The sequence below is a fragment of the Ochotona curzoniae genome, unplaced genomic scaffold (assembly GCF_017591425.1).
Source record: "Ochotona curzoniae isolate NIBS_2020 unplaced genomic scaffold, NIBS_Ocur_1.0 contig_2699, whole genome shotgun sequence".
Classification (NCBI taxonomy): Eukaryota; Metazoa; Chordata; class Mammalia; order Lagomorpha; family Ochotonidae; genus Ochotona; species Ochotona curzoniae.
The window spans coordinates 4,141,103-4,165,997 of NW_024465561.1; the positions used below are offsets into that span (position 1 = coordinate 4,141,103).

At 48.6% G+C, this 24,895-nt stretch overlaps 1 protein-coding gene across 1 annotated transcript in view; it reads right to left on the reverse strand.

Annotated features, from left to right (window-relative positions):
• The window catches only part of LOC121153684 (signal-induced proliferation-associated 1-like protein 3), a 209,357-nt gene that overhangs the window by 107,879 nt on the left and 76,583 nt on the right, over positions 1-24,895 (reverse strand). The window contains exon 2 of the mRNA XM_040976376.1: positions 17,801-17,868. The gene's annotated coding sequence lies outside the window, so the exon portion shown is untranslated. The remainder of the gene's footprint in view (positions 1-17,800; positions 17,869-24,895) is intronic.

Sequence of the window (24,895 nt, forward strand, 5' to 3'; positions counted from 1 at the left end):
GGCTCCTTTGAAGGTTGGCATAAAAGCCACTGCTCACTGCTGTCTCTCAGCACAAGTGCACTGTCCACCCCAGCAGGCACCTGGTGAGTGATCCTGACTGATACCCTGCAGACCAAACACAGAGCACAGCAGAGGCGTCGGAGTGCTAATTCCTCTTCCTGCTACTTCTGAGGGACCAGGCTATGGGTCCCCATCTGTGAGTGTCACCTCACGGGGTTATGGAAGATGCTTCAATAATCAAATGTGTGGACTACTTATCAGCACAGGATCTGCATGAGGCCAGGGATGCGTGCTGGCTGCTGTCACCATTGTCTGTCTCTTACCATTTCCCCCACAGTCTGATGGCGATCATTACTTGTCTGCTTGAATGAATCTCTAATGAGGTAGAATCTGAAAAAGTACAGCAAGCAGTACAATGCAGGGAGATGTTCATTCTTAATTCTCACTCAGTCTGAACTTAGGCTTCACAAGTATGAGTCCCCGCTCAGCTGTGCGACCTGGATGGGTAACTTAACGCCTCTGTCCTCAGCTGCCTCATTTACAGAGAGCAGAAACAGCAACCCTTCATAGCGTTGTTGTAAAGATTAAATGAGTTAATACATCGAGTTCTGCAGGCACAGCCTGGCACAGAAAGCCACTGTAACTATTGGCAGCTATTCTTACTTCTATAGGTTGGAATTCCTAATCTGAAGATCTGAAATGCTTCCAGATCTCTAACTTTTTGAGCACTGACGGGACATCACAGCGAAAAATTCAACAACTGACCTCATTTGACGGGCAACAGTTCCAATGCAGACACAGCAGCAGGTGTTTGACTCAGTGTTTTAGTCAGCACTTGGGATACCTGCAGCCCTTACCAGAATACCTGGTTCAAGTCCCAGTTCCTCTAGTTCCAGTCCAGCATTTCTGGGAGGCAGCAGGTGATGGCTCACAAATGTGGGTCCCTGCTACCCACATGGGATTCCTGGGTGGAATTTTGGGATCCCAGCTTTTGCCTGGTCTAGCCCTGGCAGTAGTGGGCATCTGACAACTGAACTAGTAGACGGAAGGTCTCTGTGCTTTTCAAATCAACAAAGCAGAACCAAAATCTCATGGTGTTTGTACAAATATTCCAAAAGCCCCTCCAATCCCAAGCACTATGGATAAGGACTGTACACTTGGTACTACCATTGCACAGACACCTGGTGCATTGGCTCCTTAACCCTGTGACTGAGGGAAGTGATGTCACCCTCAGGGTGGACAGCAGAATCGGCCTCAGAGGATTCCTATGAGAATTTCCTAAGTGCAGGTCCCTGTAATAAAGCCTGCTTTACGAGAGGGCCTGTGGATGCTAGCATGCATCACTGCTTCTGGCTGGCAACTATTTCAGGTAAGCGAGCTTCTACACTTCTTGCTGGCTCTCATGCTGCGGTCGGACCTCCTTGTTGGAATTTCTCGCACCATCCCTCTCCCTCAGGCTCCTGTACCTCCACAAAGCTACCAGGTGATGGAAGGCACACAATACGGCTCCCCCAACTCATGTGTCGAATGACCAGCTGAGTGTGTGGTTGCCAACTAAATGACACCTGCACTCTCAAAGCTGGCTTTTCTCATGGTCCCAGACAGGTAGAACTTGGAACCACAGAGGTCTGGCCTGGATAGCAGGGACCAGCAGCTGGTACACAATCTCTGAAAGCTGCCTCAGGCAACTATGGTGACCAAGGGACCACAGTGTCAGGAGCTACACTGATTACCAAACCATGTGTCCACAACCAGCCATTCAGCCCCCTGGGTTGCTCATCTGTAAAATAGGGATGAACTTTCTTATTTAATCCCGTGCCTGCTCAGCTCTGAAATACAGGGAGCTCCATTTTCCAGGATTCCTAGTAAGTTCAGTCAACGGAGGTGGGGGCAGTAGCAGAAGCCCAGGTGGTTCTCCTTCCCCTTGACCTTGGTGAGCATCTCAGGCCAGGCCTTCCCACCACATGACCTTGCAACTCCCATTGCTCATCTAACAAACTGCCTCTTTTCTGGTTTCTCGGATCTTTCAAAATTTATTTTTTTAGAGTATTTTATTTTTAATTTGAAAGGCAGATGAAGAGTGAGATATTTTCCATGTGTTGTTTCATTCCCCAAATGCCTACAATAGGCAAGACTGGGCCAAGCACAAGCCAGGAGCCAGGAACTCCATCGGAGTCTCTCGCATGGTTGGCAGGAACCCAAGTACTTGGGCCATCTTCACCTACCTCCCAGGTGAACTGGCAGCAAGCTGGATAGGGAGCAGAGGAGGGACTCCCACATGGAATGGACACCGAACCAGCTGTACAACAAACCCCCAACCCTTGACAATTATTGAACAAAATCCTCTGCACTGAAATCCCTCTGCCAAAAACACTTTTGGTGATTCTGCTTTCCTCACAGGTGCTCCGGGTGTGTGTGTTTCAGGGGCACCTGAGGACCCATGGAGAAGTGGCACAGCATCATCTGATGGAAACATTCCCCTTCTTCCAAGACACACAAACTCACTGTGGGGTGGAGCCTGCAGACCCTCAACATAATTAAGTGGTATCTGAGATCTGTTTCTCAATGTCCCAAAGGCAGCGTGTGGCTGAGACCGGGCTGGCCATGCGCTGGTGACTGCCATCTGCTGACAAGCACGGTCATTAGGGGCAAAGCCCACTCTTCCACCCTGTAGAAGTCTGCAATTCCTCACTTAAAAAAAAAAAAAGCCAACAGGTAATAGAAAACAGGTCCACGTTTGTTGGTGCAAGTACTCCAGATTCTATGGGTAAAACCTTTGAGGGAAGTTTGTGAGCTCACTGAATTAAAATCATGCACACCCACATACCAGTGATCCCACCACCAGCTGAATCACTCGCCAAGCACCCAGAGCTGCCTGGACAAGGTTCCGCACCGCTACACTATCTGAGAGAGAACAGAAGTTGGCACTCTTGGAGTCACTAATTAAAGAACTAATCAGGGCCAGTATTGTGGCACAGCAAGCTAAATCTCCACCTATGGTGCTACATTCCATATGGGCACCAGTTTGAGTCCCAGGAGATCCACTTCCAATCTAGCTCCTTGTTAATAATCTGGGAAGGCAGCAGAGGAAGGCCCGAGTCCTTTGGCATCTGCATTCAGGTGGGAGACCTGTATGAAGCTCCTGGCTGCTGGCTCTAGACCAACCCAGCTCTAGCCAGTGTAGTCATTTGGGGATCAAATCAGCAAATGAAAGATCTTTCTGTCTCTCTTCTCTAACTCTGCCTTTCAAATCAAAATAAAATAACTTATAAAAAGAATTCATTAATGGGGTCAGTGTTTTGGCACAGCAGGGTCAAGGCACTACCAACAACTCCAGGATCCTACTTGAGTGCTGGTTCACATCCCAGCTCCTCCCTGCTAATGTGACTGGGAAGGCAGTGGAAGATAGCCCAAATGCTTGAGACCCTGCCACCCACATAATGAATGTCTGTTGTGGCTATATGGGGAGTGAACCAGAGGATTGAAGATGTTTCTCTCTTGCTCTGTTTCTTCAATTTTGCCTTTCAAATGAACAAAAAACCCTGGTGCCCATATGGGATACAGCTGGCACAAGTGGCAGGCAGCCTTACCCATTGCTAAACAATGCCAGCCTCTATAAATAAGTTTTTTTTTTTAATACCTCATTAAGTAGACCTTGACACCCTTCAACTGGAAAACCATGGGCAGCCACTGAAAAGAAAGAGGACGTATCTAGCAGACTATGGTGAGGAAAGACCCAGGACACAGTGGCCAGCGACAGACATTAGCTGTAATGAAGCAGCACGTATCACAGTACATTTGAGAAAACATGTGATTCCCAGAAGTGGAAGGTCTGGTCAACAGCTACAGTAATCATGGTAATCACAGGCATGAATATGGACCCTTCTCATGTTTGATGCACTTCACATACATGTTACATATTACATAGTCAGGGAACACTGTAAGAGTCACAGTTACTGCCATCACTGTACCGCTGATGAAAACTGAGGACAGAGTGGCACAGCCACTTGTCGAAGGTCACACAGTCAGTGAGCAGCGGGCCTGTGGGCTCCAGAAGCCCTTAACAGTACGGCTGACTTGGCAGATTGTTCACAATGGCTATTTCACCTCTCGACAACAGATGAGACAGGATGCAATTTTACCTCATCTGGCTTCACAGTGCTTACACACACTCACACACACACTGATGGCTTACTCTTCCATGTAGGTATCAGTGACTTGGTCACTTGAGCCATCACCTGCTGTCCCCAGAGCCTGCACTGGCAGGAAGTGGAGGTCAGGAGCTAGAGCTGGGTATGGACCCCAGGGAGTGTGGTGTGGGACATGGGTGGCTCAAATGCCAGGCTACCTGTCTGCCCCTCCACTGCTTTGCTTGTAATCTCTGTCCACAGTCCCTGAGGAAGGACCAGAGAAAAGCCAGAAATTACTCCACAGGTGGTATTTCTGAAGTGAATTAAGAGCAAGGACTAAATGTTTGAATTTTCGAAACCTTAAAGTTCAACTATGATAATGATAGTGACAATACTTTCCTATCCTATGTGCTAGGCACTACCTTCAGCACTTACATATATTAGCTCATTAAATCCTCAAAATGCCGTAGGATGTAGATATTAATATCATTCTGGTTTTGTGTTTAAGACGACTGAGGATCAGAAATACAATGGAACTTGCTGAGCTGAACGGCACGGTCAGAACATGATCCCAGGGTCTCTCTGGCTCCAGAATGTGTCTTTCATGACCGGGCCCTGCTGCCTCGCTGCAGCTTTGAGCCACCAGTGGGAAAGGGAGCCTGGGATGCAGCCACCCTGGTAAGAGCCTACTCTACAGCCTTACAATGGATGCAAATCAGGAAGAGGGGTGGCAAGCGGTGAGAGGCAAATGGGGAACGGGGGCTGAGTACCCTCATGGCCAGCAGCCAGGAACGCTCACCCCTGCTCCCGGGGGACCCTTAGTGAGCTCCTAAGGACACAGGTCAGTGGACACTCACCACTGATGTGCTGTCTGCACATGTGTGAAGCTGGGTACAACTCGTGTACTCCATCTCAGACACAGGCAGTGTGGCAGATGTGCATCATGGGCAACGCGCAATGCGACTGGGTTTCTAACATTGGGTGACAATCAGGAGAAACGAACCAAAGGAAGGTGACTGCTAACGGAAGCTGCCTGCTTACTCCAACTTCAACATACAGTTTGTTAGGATATGTACACATACATATACCACAGACACACTGCAGACACATCACAGAGCGGGAGGGAAGGGAGGCAGGGACAGGGGATGAAGAAGCGACATGAAAACCCCTCATTGACAAGACAGCTGACACGTTTTGATGGCCAGACTCTTCTCTGGCCCCTTTGGTGAGGTTCTGCGAGGGTGCAGGAGTCAGGAAGCAGAAACTTAACACAGGTCCCTGTAGTTCTTTAAAAGAAAACCACATTTCTTTGTTCTTAGACACTACAGAATCAGTTGGACCTGAGCCGGGGGCTGGAACTGAGCTTGGAAGCCTTCCCCTCCATCACAGGCATTTGGTTCCTCACTCTGTTCCCACATCCTCCTTCCCCAGCCCCCAAGAGGATAAAGCTCAACCCGTCAAATGCGTCATTCCTCTGGTGATCCTACTGCCTGAGAGGAAGCAGGCAGAACCAACTACAGAAGGAAGGGAAGGGTTCCTAACCCACAGACGAAGGGGCCAGGGTTTATTCTACCCATCCCCTACCCACCCTTCCCTGTACCCCAAACTGTAAGAAAGCAAGCAACCCTAACACCACTGCTTCCAGTGACATTTTGGACCCTACAAGGAAACCAAAACTGAAAACCCGAGTCCCTGCAGCCTGATGAGGGCTGCTCCCCCTACCCTGCCTAAGGCCCACTCATCAGGTCTTGTAGGATATATCAGAGATGTTTTTACATTTGGCTGCATGACACTATGGTCTTTATTATTTGCAAATAAAGCACAGTAAGACCACAAACCAGCCAGGTACCTTTTGATTGTTAAACAGGGCAGACCTTTGCCAGCAGAACATGGGCCACTAGAGACTTGCCCGGGGAAGGCCAATTACCCCCGACATCTGCAGTCCCAAGTGGCACGTCCCAGTCTGCTCCACGTGGCCCTTTGTACACAGTACTTGGGAAGGCCTGCACAGCAATTTACTTCCCTTCTCTCATTCTGTACACAGCTGGGCTCTAGCCAATGTCTGTGTTCTGTCTCTCCCAACACTGGCAGGGGGCTGATGTCCAGCCGCCTGGAGCTGAGGATGAAAGATGCGAGCCTGGCTCTCCCGCAGCTGCTCTCAGTTCCCCTGGCAAATGCTGGACTTTTGGATCTGGGTTGCTGCTGCGATCTCTGAAGTGGCACAGGGGACTTCACTGAGATCTCCCAGCTGCAGTGGGCCAGTGCTCCACCAGGATGCGGGGCAAATGAGAAGAGAGGAAGCAAAGGGACAGGTGTCCCCCAAAGCAGGCCTGCCCTTGGGTGGCCACCGCTCCACCCGTGACCCAGAACCAATGATGTGGAGTCAGGACATCAGGCTGTCCTGAGGGAGGGATTCAGGACACCAAATCTTGAAAGTACATAAAGGAGTTAAAAAAAAAAAGAAATTAGAAAACTGTGTCATGTCTCTCCTTAAAACCTTTCAGGGAAAAGGGAACTACAAAAACCCTTGTGTGTGTCCTAGGACCTGTGGCAGAAGCCCACACCCCTCACTGGGGTTCAGGGACCCCAGGGTGCCCAGCTGCTCTACTCTCCCCTCACTCAGCATGGTCACACTGGCCTCTCTTCACTGCAGCCACTTCTGTCCCACCAGGACCTTTGCCCACACCAGCCTCCTGCCTGCCCCATAGGCTTGCCAGGTTGCTTCTTCAGAATGCCTCCTTGGACTTTCCAATCCCGATTGTTGCCTGGAAGCAGACCCACACCCCGATATTCTCGCTCAAGGGACCCTGCACTTTTCCTTCGTGGCTTAATGACCACAGATAAATGGTGTGGTTATCTGAGTAATTATCTGACATCTACAGCTCTCCCTGGAAGGTGAGGACCATGAAGTCAGAATAATAATGTCAGAGTAACTTTTAACAAGAGCTCACACGTAGTAAACACCTGCAGCGCTGCCTGGCATCATTTCATTGGCCCTTCACAACAGCTTCATGAGGCCAACACCGCTCTCCCCATTTTATATCAGTCTTGTCCATGGCACCAAGTACTCAGTAAATACTAGGTCTGGGAGGCATGCCGCTATCTGGGTTACATTTCCAGCGATGCCTTTCCCTGATACCACTGGGGACAGAAGCCCAGGTCCACAAAGCACATTTCTGTCACATTCTGGAATGAATGCCTTGCATGTCAACCTTCTAGGCTGGCTTTTTCCCCAGCCCCACCAAAGACACTAAACTAATTTTTACTGCACATCCTGTCAGGTGTGGCCTAAGTGCTAGAAAGTTAGCAACAATCGAAGTTCGTGGGGTCACATTCTTTCATGTCGTCTCCTGGGGCAATGGTCACAGGCCATGTCTCTCATGCAGCCTGACCTGGCTGTCACTTCCAGCTCCTCATCTCCCTCCTTCACCTTGTCTCCTCCTCCTGCCTCCTTTGCTGATTCTTCACCATTTCTCTGGACAGTTCTTCCCTTCTCTATGTATACCCCTCCTGATGGGTTCCCAGGACCTGTCCCCATCCAGGGCCAGTGGTTCTTATTGCCAGGTGTCTGCTGAGGAATTTCACGTCTCCTGCCAGTGCGATTGCTTTCCTCAGTGCCAGACTGGCACAAGGGGGCTTCACAAAGTTCATGGAAAACACATGAAGAAGCAGATTGTTTTTGTGAATTCTTTGAAGCTCCTCTGTACATCCAGCTGCCCCCTGGCTGGCCCATGCAGCTGCTGAACAGACATCTGGCACTGACAGGCCTCCCAGCTGCATTCTGGATTCTCACACCATCTTCTGCAGGTCCTTACAAACCTCTGGGCTGCTGCTTGGCAACTCAGTGCCTTTCCCTGGTGTTTGGGTCAAAATCTCGTCATCACTCAGAGCTCCATTCCTGCCCATCACAGAACTGGATCCCATTCCTCCTCTGCTGAGACCCCTCCCACCACCCTATAGAGTGGCATGTGCAGCTCTGACCTCATCTCTTCTGTGTTGTCTTTATTTTACCTACTCAGGTGGGTGTGGAATGGTATTTCACTGTGATTATCATCTGCATTTCCAAGATGGTGATTAAGGATGCTGAGGTATGCACATTAAATAATATTAGTAACAGTAATAAGAGGTTAATACTGACACAGCATTTATCCACACCAGGCACTAGGTTTTGCACGGATAGCTGTATGATCTCCTTCCATGCCTCTGGGACCACATGTTTAAGAGTTATGAATGCTTTGGAAACGCAATCCTGGTAGGATGTGAGCACTGCTTACTCACTGTATGGGCTTTGGGCACTGTTACCAGCACGCCAGCTTAGACACATTCCACCTAGAACTGGGAATCTGTACTGAGTCCCTCCATGTCCACAGCCACTTTATGAGGCAGTCAGCATCATTACCTCCATTTTACAGAGAGAAACAGCAATGGGGAGGTCAGGTGCTTTGGCCACAGTTACGTAGGTAGAAGCAGAGGACTGGAATTCCAACACTTTCCAAAGGCATCTTTACTACTGCCTCTGTAAAAAGGAAGTAAATCGATGCTGAGTGAACAAGATGAGGCCAGGGAAGTAAGAGAACTTGGTAGCACCAACCAGTTACAGCAGGAAGGCCAACATCACTGAGCTAGTTATTCATCTATGCCTAACCTAATTACTTTGGAAATGTGGTATACCAAATATAAAGCAAGATTTTTTTTTTCAATATTATCTTCAGAAGTAATATAGGTACCTCAAAAAGTTCATGGATAATATGTATTACCAAAAACCATATACAGGCCCAGCGAGATAGTGTAGTGATTAAAGTCCTCACCTTGAACACGCTGGGATCCCATACGGGCACCATTTCTAATCCCGACAGCCCCGCTTCCCATCCTGCTCCCTGCCTGTGGCCTGGGAAAGCAGTCAAGGACAGCTCAAGGCTTTGAGACCATTCACCCATGTGGGAGACCTGGAGGAAGCTCCTGGCTTCGGATTGACACAACTCCGGCCGTTGTAGCCACTTGGGGGGTGAACCATCAGATGGAAAATTTTCCTGTTTCTCCTCCTCTGTATATCTGATTTTGCAATAAAAATAAATCTTTAAAAAAAACCCCATATACAAGAGTTTCAAAATTTTGCAGCATTGGCTGGTTGTTTTTGAGTCTTGAAGTATTTTGAACAAAGTGCTCTTTGGGAAAGACACTTTATCTTCTAAAAACTTACAATGTTGCTAGTTTTGGCAAATATGAAAAAGGAAGCAGACATTATAAAAACTTAGTAACTATTTCCAAAGCCTTGATTCTACAAGTACAAGTGCATTAAATCTGCAAATAGACACTTTAAAGATTCCTTGAGGGACTGGCATGGTGGTGTAGCAAGCTAATCCTCCCCCTGTGGCACTAGTATCCCATATGGGAGCTGGTTTGAGTCCTGGCTGCTCCAGCTTTCTGCAAATGACCTGGAAAAACAGTGGATGGCAGCTCTAGGCTCTTGGCCTTAGCCATGGCTCAGGGAACCTGTGGATGGTAATGAACTTTCTTTCTTCCCCAAAAAACAAAGCAAACAAGCATGCACAAAATCCAAATGGTTATAACATAACACTGAAAGTGTACTAAAAGCGAAGGCCACTATGGATCATAAATTTATATAGGTATACTTAATCTTCCAATGTTGCCCTTGATCTTTCACATTGAAATGATTAATCTGACTCAAAACAAGTGCTTATATAACGACTTCTGGATTTTCACATTTACCCAGCCATTTAGCCAATTTCAGCAACAATCCCTTTTAAAAAAAAGGCAACCAAACCACACACTCTCTCATACATTGTTCTAGTGGTTATTTCACCAGGTAAAATCCCTCCCCCTTCTATAAGGCCAGTTCTGGAGAACAGGGATAATTGTTTTGTTCACTGCCTGTGTCCACAGTACCTGAAACACTGCCTGCCAGAGAGAAGAAACTCAGCAGTTGCTGAAAGGAATGGCTGAGCACACTGAATTCTTCCACCAGCTCCAAAGGTAGGTGTCCCAGGCAGCCAAGTCCTCCCTACACCCACCAGCCCTGCACGGTCTGCCTCATCCCACGCCCCGCTTCCTCTCGCTCAGGATTTCCTTCCAGTTTCTTCAAAGTCAAGTTCCTTCCTAGTCCAGAACACTGATGCTATATGCTGCTCCCCTTAACAGAAACCCTCTCCCCATGTCCACCCATCCCTTCAGGACTCCTCTGATTTGACAGACATCCCCCGACTTCTCCAAACATGTCAGTCCCTGCCTCCTTCACCGGGGTATGTTCTCATGGCCCTCTGGGCTACTCCATCAAGGCACTTAACATGACATCATTACACGGCAGCTGCTGTCGGTACTTCTAGAGCCCAGAAAAGACCTAGCACACAGCAGGTCCTGAATAAACACCACACCTGTCTCCCACAGCTGGGTGATTCACTACTCACTGAACACCAGGTATCACATTTCCAGATTACTGGCTGTCAGGGAGAATCACATGACTAGATTCCGTACAACTGAAAGTGAGTATGTCACTTTGGGCTAGGCTTTGTCATCTACGTGTGCTGTGTGAACCTTTACTGCCCCGGTGCCCCTGGAGGCCATGTGTCTCAGCTGTGAAGCCTCAGGACAAGGGCGGAAGTGTCAGCCTGGGTCCCTGCAGTACAAGGTCAAGCCTCTCTCCTGACCTGCCTTGTGCTGCAGGAAATGGAGAGTTCTTGTGCCCTGCCCAGGATTTCAGGGTTGGTTTACTGCTGCAGAATCTTGCCTACCACTGACACTCCTGTGAATGGAGGGAGGCAGCTAGAGGTGCTATCATCACCAACTGGGAGATGAGAAATGCGGTGATGGTCTTTTGGGGATAAGGACTGAACCTCAATGAAAAGGTGGGCTTGTCAGAGACAGAACATTGAACGTTTCCTCCCACCCCAAGAGATTGCCATTTTCCATTCCTAATGGGACAGACAGAAGGATCCAGTGCTTTGATTTACCACGCCAGGGCTTGCCTCAGTGGTACCCCTCACCAAGCCCAGCTCCTCAGCAACCAGAGTCAAGTTCCAGTCCCTGGGGTTAGGGAGAGGAGGAAGGAGGTAGAGGATGCTCAGAAACCAGCAACACCCTAGACAACCCTATTAGTGAGAGCCAGATGAAAACAGCCAGGCCAAGTGAAGGATCCTGGCTAATTCGGGCTGACAACCTTCCCGCGGAATCACCCAGTGGGGCTCTGCTCTCCAGCTCCATCCCAGAGAATAAATCACACTGTCAGCTCTAATTTGGAACTTGGCTGACTGGCTGAGCAGAGCATCCATGCGTTCTGGCCATGGAGGTCAAGGGCAGCCCAAGCTCAGGGATTAGATTAAAAAAAAAAAGGGGGTGGGGACCAGGGAGCCAACAGCTGTGGCTTCTAACATACCCCAACAAAACTCCTGGCCCAGCCTTGGCTGTATAAACTTCACTTTCAGAACACAGTCCTGTAACAACAGGCATCCTGCCAGCTTAGGGCTGGGCAGGCACATGGTTGCACTGGGGAATAAATAATGCTGATTATTCCATAGGCTGGTGACTAAACTGCCTAAACTCAGAGCTAATGAAGAGAAGCTCCATCATCATCCTCTGTTGTGTCTGTGTGATTAATTTGTGTCAGGCACTGTCCAGGTACATAAAATCCATGGCCACATTTTAGTATTCAAAACAACCTTAGAAGATGGGACCTTCTAGAGCTAGGCTGCTCCTCAGGGCCAGCCATGGACTCAGCTGAGAGTTGGAGCCAGGTCACTAGACTCTGCAACCTGGGCTCCTGGCCATCATATTAACTCATGCTTCATTCTTTCTCCTTTGAGAAGTCCAACCCATGTCATGCATGTCATGAGCAGGTGTCTCCTCAGGGATCCTACAGCCCTCTGTGAGAATTCCTCTCATTCTAGGCCATTTAACTGCACAGCTCTGCTGGCACACTGTGAAGCTAAGTAAGCCTAGTGGTAGCTACAGGACCAGAAATGTGGGACATGCCTAGTAGGGATGGCTCAGTTGGTTGGATCGAAGGAAACCAGAGTCCTTACATTTTATAGATGAAAAGAACAGAGATTCACAAAGCAAAGCTGTAGTGAGAATTTTGTTGAAGAGAGATGTGGAAAAGGGAAGCTATTTAACCAATTCCTGCTTCTCCCAGGCCAAAAAACAAACCAACAAAAAGAGCTTCCAGGAACATTCCCTGAACCCCAGCTGGCTGGGCTTCCTGAGCACTCCTGCCTGTCATGTTTGAGGGCCTGACTCCCTTACTGCATTAGAAGCCCCACTAGTACATGATTCACCCACCCACAAGGCTATCCCAGCCTCGACGCAGCCCCACACTACACACACCTGCAGAGAGCAGAGAGCGGGCATACACTCCATGTGTGCTGCATCAACAAGCAGAACTCCAGGGAAACTCCATCCTGGGAAGGATAGTTCAAAGTACAGGTATAGTCTTTTTGGAACAGCAAGGCCAGGAGCAGTTTTCACAGTCCCTTGCAGATCCCTGAAGGCTGCCAGCACCTGCAGCTGGCGCTGCTCATCAGAAATGGACCAGAACCAATGAAGATGATTCACAAGAAAACTTCCCTCATGGTGCCAGTTTATGTGCTGCTGTTCCTCTCCTGCTGGAAAGATTTTCCCCCACTGCTCAAGATTTATTTACTTGAAAGGCAGAGAGAATGAAAGAGAGGTAGACATATCTTCTATCCACTGCTTAACTCCTCAAGTGGCCGTATTGGCAGAGGGTGGGCCAGAGCAAAGCCAGGAACTTGGGACTCAGTCTGGGTTTCCCATGTGAATATAGGAACTGAAGTATCTGGATCACCATAATGCAGTATTCCTAGGAACACTAGCAGGGTGTTGAATTGGAAGCAGAGCAGTGAGGAATCGAACTGGCACATACAGGATGCCAGCACTGCAGATGGTAGCTTGACTTGATGTGTCACAATGTCATGCCCTGCTGGAAGGACTTAGACTAAGGCCTTGAAAGCAAGCAGCCTGGAACCCTCTGACCTCTAATGACACAGTCAAGCACAGTGGCTGACAGTGAGCATCTGGAAGTACGCTGCTAGACTATCTACCCCAGTTGCTCTGCTTGGTGAGACTACTTCTTGGTTCCTGATTTTTCTGGGGACATCACAGCAGTGACATCACAGGGTGGTTATGGGACTGAATGAGATCATGCATGGAAAGTACTGACAGCAGGACTCGGCGCAGAGTCAGCACCCATTAATAGTAATTATGACTTTTTCTTCCTCTATGAAGTCAGATACTGCTGGTTGGCTCACCTCCACTGCATTCTCAATTCCCTTTTTCTCTGGCCTCCTTCTCAGGAAAGGTTGATAATTAAGGGAATACCCTATCTTTCTTGAAGCTCGAAGAAACTATAATATGCATCTGCGGCCAACGAGATGCAAGTGGAAAATTCTGAGGACGCTGGGATTGCTTAAGTGATCCAACACAGATGTGCCAGGAGTTGATCCTTGCCCCTGTTCTGCCTGGAGTTGCAACAGCAACCACGGGAGTATGAGCAGCCAGGGCCAGAGAAACAAAGGGGACTCCAGCCCTGACACTACTCAGCCACTGACCTGTCGTCATGAGGGTAGCACCTGAGTTCCTCCAGATCTTTTTTTTTTTTTTAAAGATTTATTTTTATTATTTTTTCATTGGAAAGGTGGATATACAGAGAGGAGAGACAGAGAGGAAGATCTTCCGTCCGATGATTCACTCCCCAAGTGAGCGCAACGGGCTGATACTATGCCGATCCGAAGCCGGGAGCCTCTTCCGGGTCTCCCATGCGGGTGCAGGTTCCCAAAGCTTTGGGCTGTCCTCGACTGCTTTCCCAGGCCACAGGCAGGGAGCTGGAAGGGAAGCGGGGCTGCCGGGATTAGAACCGGCGCCCATATGGGATCCCGGGCGTGCAAGGCGAGGACCTTTAACCACTTGCGCCACCGCGCCGGGCCCCAGATCTTTTAATACAGGGTAGAAAGCAGGCCTCCTGAATAAACTGCTCTGAATTGCGTGTTCTGTTCTTAAAGCTGCAAGAATTCCTCACTCACACATCCACAGTGACACAAATGGCTCAGGGCATGTGACCACGGTAACCATTTACCAATTTAAGCCCAGGCCTATAGGTGGAGACTCCTATAGAGGAAAATAAAAAGTATAAGGGGAGTGGATGTTTAGCTTACTGGCTAATTTGTCCGGATTCCACACATGAGCATCCATGGTCGATTTCCAGCTGTGGCACCTGACTCTGGCTTCCTGCTAATGTATACCCCGAGAGGCAACAGTGATGGTTCACCATGTGTGAGACCTGGATTGTGTTTATGACTCCTGGCTCCAGCTCTGGCCTTTACAAGTATTTGGAAAGTGAACAGGTAGATGAGAGCTCTGCTCGACTTTCAACAACAACAACAACAACAACAACAAAAGTGGAGCTATACAGTGTTTACTGAGCCTTTGTGATTTCCACTCTTTTTACGTCACATTGTTTTCTTTGTTACAAAGAAAAAGCAACTTAACAATCCAATAAGCACAAATAATCTGGTTATTTTGCAAGGATTAGGCTGGTGTGGAGAAGAAAAAATACACCACTGTGTGTCTGACTGATGGAATCATGACTCCTTATGAAGGACTACATTATTATAATATGAGGAAAATCAGTCAGGGGTGGGAATTTGTGTGTGTGTGTGTGTGTGTGTGTGTGTGTGTGTGTGTGAAATCCCAGACCCTATGGAATTGTACCATTACATTAAAAAGAACACTGTGTGTCACTAAAAATTACCCAAATGTGATGGTTTCATCAAAATTCCTCATTTTTCTTTCCTTCTGGCAGAAGAGAAACTGAAAGACCTGACAATATAGGGCAGCAGTGGGCTTCGCCTGACCTGGGGCTGTCCAGCTCGGTGTAAAGGATGACAAACTCCTGCGAGCTGCAACTCTGGAATTCCTGTTGAGAAGTGAGCAGACTGCCTGAGCTCCCCTGGATGGTGAAGCGCCAGGTCAGGCACTGCCTTCCTCTCTCCCCTGGCCAGGGTTTCTCCAGAGAGCCCTTTGCTCATCACCCTGTCTAAAACACCCCTGCAATCCCCACTTCCTTCCTCTATGTGCTTAATCACACATGCCATCACCCATTTACCCTACATTCATTTCTTAGGTTACTGTTTCATATTCCAGTAGAATGTCAGCTCCCCTAGGGAAATGGTTTTGTCTGACTGGATGTTCAGCCTGAAATCCACAGTAGTGCTCAGGTGCATATTTGCAGGGTAGAGGAAGAATGAATAAATCAACAAATATGACCTCTTCCCTTCTTCCCAGTTCCTCAAGGTCCATGTCAGTCTTCCTGCAGCTTAAGTAGCAATGTTAGGAATTCACCTGGGATTTGGAGCCTTTTCACCACATGGAGAAGGAGTATGTTAGGTTAAAACAAACATCTCAGGCCCAAAGGGTATTAACAACCAAAGAAAGAAACGACTGAGGGAAAGGACGGGTCTTCCTTACAGAAGGCTTTCAATGAGTAAATGCAGAGGGCAGCAGGGACACGGAGAAATCATCCCTAGGGCACTATCACAGTAGTTACTGCAGGCAAGGCTCACCCACCAACTAAAAATTCATGGGTGCAGGTGTGAGGAGCAGGATTAGCAGTCTCCAGCTGTCTCCCCCAAGAGACCCATAAGTCATGACGAGGAAAGAGCAGACTTAGAGCAGAAATGCTCTGCACGCACACTAACAAGAGGCAGGATGTCACGGTTCCAGCTCCAGCCCCAAACGACACACAGGGGAGGAGGGCACATCGCCCCTCTCATGTCACCTCAGTTGAGTCATGGGCAAACAGCACCAGAATCCAAATTGAGATCTTTATGGAATCAGAGAAGTACTCTTCCAAAGTGTCAAGTTCAGGAAAGACCAGCAGAGACTGAGGAATCGTTAGATTGCAGGAAGCCAAGGAGACATGACAACTAAATGAAGCGTGGGATCCCGTGACGGGTCTCGGCTCACAAAAAGGACATCAGTGGAAAAACCAGTGAAATCTGATAGTCTGTAATTTAGTCACTAGCACTGGCTGAGTGTTCATTTTCTACATTATGCTACTGTTACACGAGATGGGAACAGAGGGGGGAGCTGGATAAAGTTTAGGTGTGTGAACTCCAACACTTTTGCTACTTTTAGGCAATTTTAAAATTACTTACAAATAAGAAAGTTACTGTGCTTCTTTAGAACCTTTGATGGACCTGTAACCCTTACAGACTGTCCCACAAATATGCAGGAGCACAACTCTGGCAGGGTGAAGGAATGAAAGAGTGGAGAGGCAGGAGATCCGGTAAATTCACTCAGCTCCTCGGACTCCACAGAGCGGCCTAGGTGGCTCGGCAAGCACGGCCCCCGACCTGAGGCTGAATGCCAGAATCCCCTGCTTTCCACATTGTCAGGGTCTCTTGTCCTTTGCCATCTCTCAGCATTCATCCAGCAGAGGTTGGCACATGCATCCAGAAATGTTTCACTGCAAATGAAACGGCATAGGGCCAAGGCCACTCCACTGCTTAGACCCCGTGGCGCCAACTCGGGAGATGTTTACCTGCAGGTCACCATCCTGTCCCCTCAGCCCAGAAACCTCAGTATAACATATTCACAACCTTAATATTATAAGTAGGTATTTATCATACGTACATATTGTGCACAGTGACTTGAGCATTAGCCCCTAAGGTTGATGAGACCCCTACCATTTTAGCTCTGCCATCGCTTTAAATAGTTGTGTCCCTTAGAGTTTTGGTTTTGTAAAATCTCTGCTATTTAGTTACACGCCCAGTTTTGTAGCTGACAGCCCTTTCCACCAATCCCTTGTGACCCTGTGTCCTTGGCCTGCTTACCACTACGTTAACCAATCCCCACAGCCCTGTACCCCAACACCCGCCTCTAAGTTCTCTTCCATTCTTTAGATCTCTCTCTTCCCCTTGAGCATATTGTGACTCCCTTGCTCCCTTGGAGCCTCCCTCCTACCTCTATGGCAGGAGTCCCTTCTCTCTTCCTCTCTTCTCCCTGTGCTCTTCTCTCTCTCTGCCTTCATCCCCTTCCATGTGGGTATGGACCCTTTCTAGTCCGAATAAACATCTCCTGTGTGGCTTGCTGGCATCTGATGAAAATTTCTAACACCTACTTTAATCATGTCCACATACCCACACGATACTTACACCTATGGAGAAACCGGCACATGTGGATGCAGTGGTAATCCCACAGCTGCACTCATGTGTCTGAACCCAAAGAGCTGCACATTACAGAGTCAATTTTACTCTACATAAATTTTGAAATTGAACTAGAAAGGTGAAAAACAAAAAGCACAGAACACTGAAGCATGCTTCTGGACTAAGACCTACCTCCAAGACACACAACTGCTGGGGGAGTTAGGGCACATGGCAGAAACACCCGCAGAGCAGGCATCCTTTTCTTATGCAGCACGCTAACCCCCCAAAGGGGCACACCTCTGGGCAGGCATGGTCACGGATGGCGAGAAGTCGGATCCAACTCCCCACCTCTGAGAGACCATAGCAGGCTTGGGTGATGGGGAAGGCAGTGAAGGAAATACTTGTTACTCCTGAAGCTCTTTTGCATTTTTTTTTTTTAAATAATGAAGCTGCTTATGTGTATTAGTTCAAGCAGATGGACAGATCCAGGGTACTCACCCTCAGTACGTTCTTGACACTAATGGTCCTGGTGTGTCCCGGAAGAGCTGATATCAAAGACTGTGCATCTGTGGGGAGCGAGGGAGAGAGAGAGAGAGGTTACAACTTGGGCTACTTGGAGCCTTCCTGCTGCAATATCCATCTGTCATTCATGTTTTCACTCCCTCCACAAACGGTCCCCGAACACCTGCCATGTGCCAGGCTCTGGGAACACACTAGTATCCTGCCCTCGGGGAGGAGGTGCTCAAGTTATGAAGGAGGACAATCAAAGACAAGGACAGGGAAAGGTCAGTGCCTTCATGCAGTGCCTTGCAGAGCATACGGACGACAAAAATCTCCTAACAGAAGTCACAACTATGGGACTAGTTGGGAAGGAGCCCTCCAGGCCACAGAATGGTCACAGTGCCAAGGCCTAGGGATGAGAGCATGCTGGGGACACCTTACAATCAGCCAGGAGGCCCTAGGGCTGATGCAGGGTGAGGGAGGGGCAGGGGAGGGAACTGAGCGCAGAGAGGTGAGGGAGCCCATGATGGGGACGGTGCCTTCAGACAACTGAGCACAGGGATGACAGAAACAGCTCCTGCCCAGACGCGTAACTTTTATTATGAATTTCTGCTTCTGAGTGTTTGCTATGGTAGCTTGTATTTGGACAGCTATTTCATGGATGAATGAACCCCTCCAGGCTGTGCTGTTCACCATCTCATCCCAGCGGTTGGAACAAACCCAGCAAGATGAGTCCTGAAGGGATGATCTCTAGCCTTTGTACGCACGTGGCCATCAAGCAGTGACCCTCACGTCCTCTGTGCTGGCTCAGGGACTCTTGTGCTCATTTCACATCCCCAGTAACCCTAAGAAGCAGGTGTTCTCTCTCCCATGTTACAGATGAGGAAACAGACGCACACAGGGAGTAAAGCACCCATTAACTGAGGTTGCCTGCTCAGTCAAAAGTGTCCCAGCACTGGAACATGAAGCCAGGAAGCCTGATTCCAGAGTCAATGTGCTCCTGACCTTTTGGCTAGAACATTCCTGTTATGATGGCCAGTGAAGAGAGGGCCGATGGCAGGCTCCACATCTTGCCTCCCCGATATCACAACATCAAATACTGCTCAGGAGGCCAGGCCAAGCTCAAATGCCAGGCAGCTGCTGCAGCTGCTTCCAAGGGAGGGACTCTGGTGAGCAGTTAACCAGCTTCCCAGGAGCCCAGTAATCTGGACAGCGTCAGCCATCCTGCCCCCAGGAGTTTGTGAAGAAGGTCAAAGGGGTTTTTGATCTTCCCCTTGTCAGGGACATGTTAGTAACCTGATAAAGGAACGTGTGGTCTTTCTCACTCTTTTTCATAATCACTTAAATATATATATATATAATATATATAATACAACATAAGATTATAAAGGAAGCCAATTATATCAAATTTCAAAATATCTATAAAACAAAACCACATCTGACATACAATAATATTCATGCTTCAAATAATAAGGCTGATGACTAATCCACTAACTACAGTAATTTAAAAATAAGGGCTGGTGCTGCGGCATAGCATGTTAAGTGTTTGCCTGCAGTGCCAGCATCCTATTATGGGTGCCATTTTAAGCCCTGGCTGCCCTACTTCTGATCCAGTTCCTTTCTGGAATACCTAGGAAAATAGTGGAGATTGGCCCAAAGTATTTGGACTTTTGCACCCATGTGGGAGATCCAGAGGAGGCTCCTAGCTCCCAGCTTGGGATTGGCTCAGCTCTGGCAGCTGCAGCCATTTGGGCAGGAGCTAGTAAATGGAAGATCTGTCTCTTCTCTCTATATAACTCGGTCTTCCAAATTAAAAAATAAGTCTTTAAAACCTTTTTTTTTTTTTTAAAAAAAGAGAAGGTGATTTGATGGGTGTTGCAGTGTAGTGTGATAAGCTGCTACATGGGAAGCCTGCATTCAATTTCAGAGTGTCCAGGAGCAAGGCCCACCACTACCTCTTGCTATCGCATCCTGGGAGGCAGCAAATGATGGTCCAAGTACTTGGGTGAGAGCCTGGATGGAGTTCTTAGTTCCTGGCTTTAGCCTGGGCCTCCCTGGCTGCTGCAAGCTTTAGGGGGTAAGTCAGGAGATGGAAGATCTCTTTCTCCATCACCCTTCCAAATGAGTAAATAACGTAGAAATTAAAAAGTAACAGATGAGCGTGACTTTTTTTTTTACAATGCTGGCAACAACTGTAATTTGGTATGGAAAAATTTGGAATTTCTAATAGTAACAAGGTCAAAGATACTGCTAATACAATTGTGGTTTGCTGCTGCTGCTCCTAAGGAAATGATACATTTCAGGAAGAACAGAAATGCAATGCTTTCCCCCAGGCAACTTCAAGATTCTCTGAATTACTGCCCTTCCAAAGTCCATGGGCTCTGGACCTAGACTTGCAGGTGGTAAAGGTTGAGCCAATTCAGCCTTGGGAACTCAAGGTTGGAAGGGGTCCCCCAAGGCTGCTGTTCTGGCTGTTTCCCTTCCTAGGTCTGTTGCATGAGCATCAACTTTCCCACTCAGCACACACATTTCCTGTGGGAAGGATCTTATGTCATGCATTGGGGGTGGAGGAGGGGCTGTTCATATGATCCAGACGTGGCCATCCTACTGCCACCTTCCCTGCTCCTGGCATCAAAGAACAGATGAGAGGCCAAAACCACCAGCTCCGGGAGACTATGGGAAGAGGTGGTTTATTAACCCCGGGCTACCACACTGGTTGGATCTACTTGTGGAGCCAGAGACTCCATCAGAGTCTGCATCAGAGCTTCCCTGAAAATCAAACCCGTCCAGAAGAATACAGAGACAGAAAGTCTGGGAAATGATGCTGGCAACTTCGTTGGAGGCTCTAGATCGAGCCATGAAGGAAAATTCCCCAAGATGTGGATCCTCACATTTCTTTTATGCCTCAGCTGACTGAACTTCTATTTATTCACACAGCCAAATGACGTTCAACTAACACAGAAGGGCAGAGGCAACTGCTGTTCTTAATGATTCCCATAGCTCACTACTAGGCCATTCGGAAAAGTACAAAACAAAATTAGAAACAGTTACTACACAAAGACACAGCAAATACAGAAAAAACACACATACTTTAAACACTCAGAAATGGCCTCCTGGGCAGCTGCTGTTCCTAAGCTGGCCTGTGAAGTCCTAACAAATTTGGTTTAACATGTTTGGCAGGGCAGGAGGGAACCAGAAGTACCCAGAACATTTTCCTTTATCGTCAGTCTTCCCATTAAAAAAATTCCTGGGATGATCAAGAAAACCCCAGCATAAAGCTCTTGTAAAATTTTAATACCCACCATTTCAATTGCAACTGAAATTGCTTTCCTGCTACTCTAATTTGACTCCCTTTCTTTTCTACAGAGATGCACATGGCTCTTTAACGGCAGATTTGTGCTGAAGCCCAGTGGTGCCAAGTTTCTCTGGGCCAGGAAGCTGCCTCTTGAGGACTGCAGGAAGCTGGGGCTGTGCATGGAGCCGGGGTCCTCTGCAGAGCAGAGAAGGAAATACTAAGAGGCGGTATAAGCGGCGATTCCATCAGGACCCCAGCCATCTCAGAACGCCACTCCATTCCACCCGAGGGGAGGATGCCCTCGGAGTTGCCTCAGCAGCTTCAGCACGACCATGGCTGTGCTCCAGCTGCCACATACATTCACCTCCCACGCTCAGCCAGGTTTACATCAAGAACTGAATGGTTTGGGGAGAGAGCTATCCTCGTCTGACTCCTAACCTGAATGTTTCCTCCCTTCAGCCTCAGGGACTGGCTCTGGGAGAGATCCAAGCGTGGTCAATCAGAGTTGGAGCTGAGAATCTTACTACGGATACTGGGGGAAGAAAGAGATGGGCTGTAAATTAAGGCAACGACTTCTGAGGGATTCTTGGTCACCCCAGGATGGGAGGTGGGGGCTGAGAATAAAGTCAAAGTTGAGATAGGCACAGCCCAGGAGTGAAGAGGAACAGATGACAGATGACAACACCTGCACAGTGATTTCTGGCATACCAGCCTTGAGATTTTCAGGTCGCTACGCCATTAATTGCCTTTTGCAGTTATACGCCAGTTTAGGCTAGAGACATTCCTGTCATTTTTTGCTGAGCTCACTAATGGAACAGTGAAAGACCTTAAAAAAAAAAAAAATCAACCCAGTGTTCCTTCAAGACCCTTTTAAGAGGCCGACTAAACAACTGTATTACTGGAGACAGCGCTGTGACAGCAGGCTAAAGCTCTGCCTGCTGTGCCGGTATCCTACATGGATGCTGGTTCAAGTCCTGGCTGTTTCACTTCCAATCCAGCTCTCTGCTTATGGCGTAACAAAGCAGTGAAGGATGGCCCAGGGAGACCAAGAGGAAGCTCCTGGCCCTTGCTGCCATTTGGGTTGCACAAGATGGAGGATCTGTCACTCCTCTCTGTAAATCTCTCTTTCAAATAAAGAACTAAATCTAAAAAAAAAAAAAAATAAAACAAACAAAAAAACCCACCAACAACAATTCCCACAAAATGCCCCATCTCGAGGATGCTGATGACTGCTGGGATCCCCACCTCTGAAAACTGGGTGAAGACCCCCCCCTTTTTAAAAACGATTTATTATTTTTATTGCAAAGTCAGACATACAGAGAGGAGGAGGGACAGAGGGGAAGATCTTCCATCCATTGATGCACTCTCAAGTGACTGCAATGGCCATAGCTGTACCAGTCCGAAGCCAGGAGCTCCTCCAGGTCTCCCACGTGGGCACAGGGTCCCAAGACCTTGGTTGTTCTTGACTGCCCTCCCAGCTCACAAGCAGGGAGCTGGATGGGAAACGGAGCTGCTGGGATTAGAACCAGTGCCCATACGGGATCCTGGCATTTTTAAGGTGAAGATTTTAGCCACTAGGACACCACACCGGGCCCTGAAGACCCCTTTCTTTGATCCAGCCTCACCTTTCCCTGGAAGGAGACCGAGGTTTGAATGCTTATGGGACTTAAAGGAGTGGACATGGGCCCCAGGGTCCCAGGACGCTGGGGCTCCCTGAGCATGGTCCCTTCCAGAGACCACATAGAGTACGGGGTGACCACGATCAGCTGAGGCTCTGGGTGCCCACACCTCCACTCACCTACAGCAGCTCTAGTTTCTTTGACAGAACAAGCCGTCAGGGAAATGGATGATAAACCTCCACACGCTCCACAATCAGCCAACTGAGAATCAATCTCCTGGATGAAATCTCAGAGCACGTTAACACATTAATGGCCTTAGGTTTTAATCCTCACTAAAGTCCTGGGAAGCAGCTGTTACCACTATGGCTCTGGCTTTCCTCAGGGCTGGCCAGGGCTGTTCTCCTGACCCCCAAGGTTGCGTGACACACCCATATTTTTCCATCCTGATTTGCTGGACCTGGTTTTTCCATTAGAGCCTCACATTCCCACGGCAATTCCCACGGCAGGGATCATCCACACCACACTACGTGATTCCCCCCGAGGAAGAGGAGGGGACTGCTTTGTCGGGTCGGAGATGATGGCTAACAACTGCTTCCGAGGGGGAACTGCTGACCCCATAGGTTGGGACTGGCCCACTGGCTCTTTTCCCTACCTGTGCCTAGAGTCGGCAGGAGACTCTTCTGTTCTCTGTGTTGGAGCAGGGCACACACTCAGGCAGTGTTCAAGCAACCTTGGAGAGGGTCTGGCCCAGTGCACCTTCTGCTGACCAGAGATGTGTTGTGGGTGGCCAGGCCTTTCTTCTCCAGGCAGTGGGCTGCGTGAGTGGCCGATCGAGGCACTGAGATTTCAAACCTTCTGAGTCCTTGTGCTGTTAACTTTGTTCTCCTACCTAGACTTCCTGGGCTTCACGTCTGAGACACCAGGGACTCACTCACCTACTAATCAACTGGTTCAACAGCTCATCATGTAGAGAAGGGGCCCATTACACCCGGCCCATCCTGCCTTTGAAACAGTGACTTGGGAAATTATCCGTTCATTCAGCTGCCTCTGCCCACACTCCAAAAAGGAAAGGCTGATTTGTGGAGAAAGTACCTCACCTGGGGAATATTTAGGCCCTCAACAGCTGCTGAGATCATCTTGCAATTAATCATGTTTTCTCTTATGACCTATATTCTATGAATAATCCACACTAACAATCTAGCACCAGTCCTGTCATTGTCGGAGGCAGGCCACAAACATGACTGGAGCTTGGTCAGCGACTTTGTGGGTCTTACTCCTTCACTGCCACCTTCCCCAGAAGATGACCGTACTGGTACAGGGGTCAGAGCACAGGGCGAAGAGGACTTCATCGTCACAGGTGGCCTCAGGGCTGTCCTGCCTCTAGCCTAGGCGAGGAAAACTCCTGCAGACGGACCTCCACCAAGCAGCTGCCGGGGGAAATCGGTGCTGTGTGACCGTTTCTCACGCAGCAGATTGGCCAAAATGTCAGAGTCTGACAGCGCCAACTGTGCTGGAGTTCTGCGGTAAGGGGAACTCTCAGGCGTTGCGGGTGGGAGCAGAAACCGGAACAAACATTTTGGGAGAACAATTTGGCAACTTTTTTAAAAAAAAATGAAGGGACGACAACCGCAGAGATGTGCTTCGCTTTACTCCCAAATCTGCATATGGTCTCACAAATTCCCGCTTTGGGTTTGGAGAACCAGGTTTGCTTTAATTTTGTTCCATATTAGCAATTGCATTCAGTTTTTCTTTCAGTCCCCCCCCCCCAAAGATTTTATTTTTCTTGGAAAAACAGATCAGAATTGCAGAAAGAGACAGAGAGGAACATCTTTCATCCACTGATTCACTCCCTAAATGGTCTTGATGGTTGGAGCTGAGCTGATTCAAAGTCAGAAGCTTCTTCTGGGTCTCCCATCCAGGACCATCCTCCACTACTTTCTCAGGCCATAAGCTGGGAGCCGGAAGGGAAGTGAAGCAGCTGGGACATGAACCGGTGCCATGTGGGATCCCGGCATTTGCAAAGTGAGCATTTAGCTATCGAGTCATCACGCTGGGCCCTACTGTTTTCAGTTCTTTAACTGTCAACTCATTTGGCCAACGTAACAACCCATGGAGTAGGTTCTACCAAGATCCCTCCCTGTCCCACCCTCCAACCCCCATGTCCGGTGTGGTGGCCTA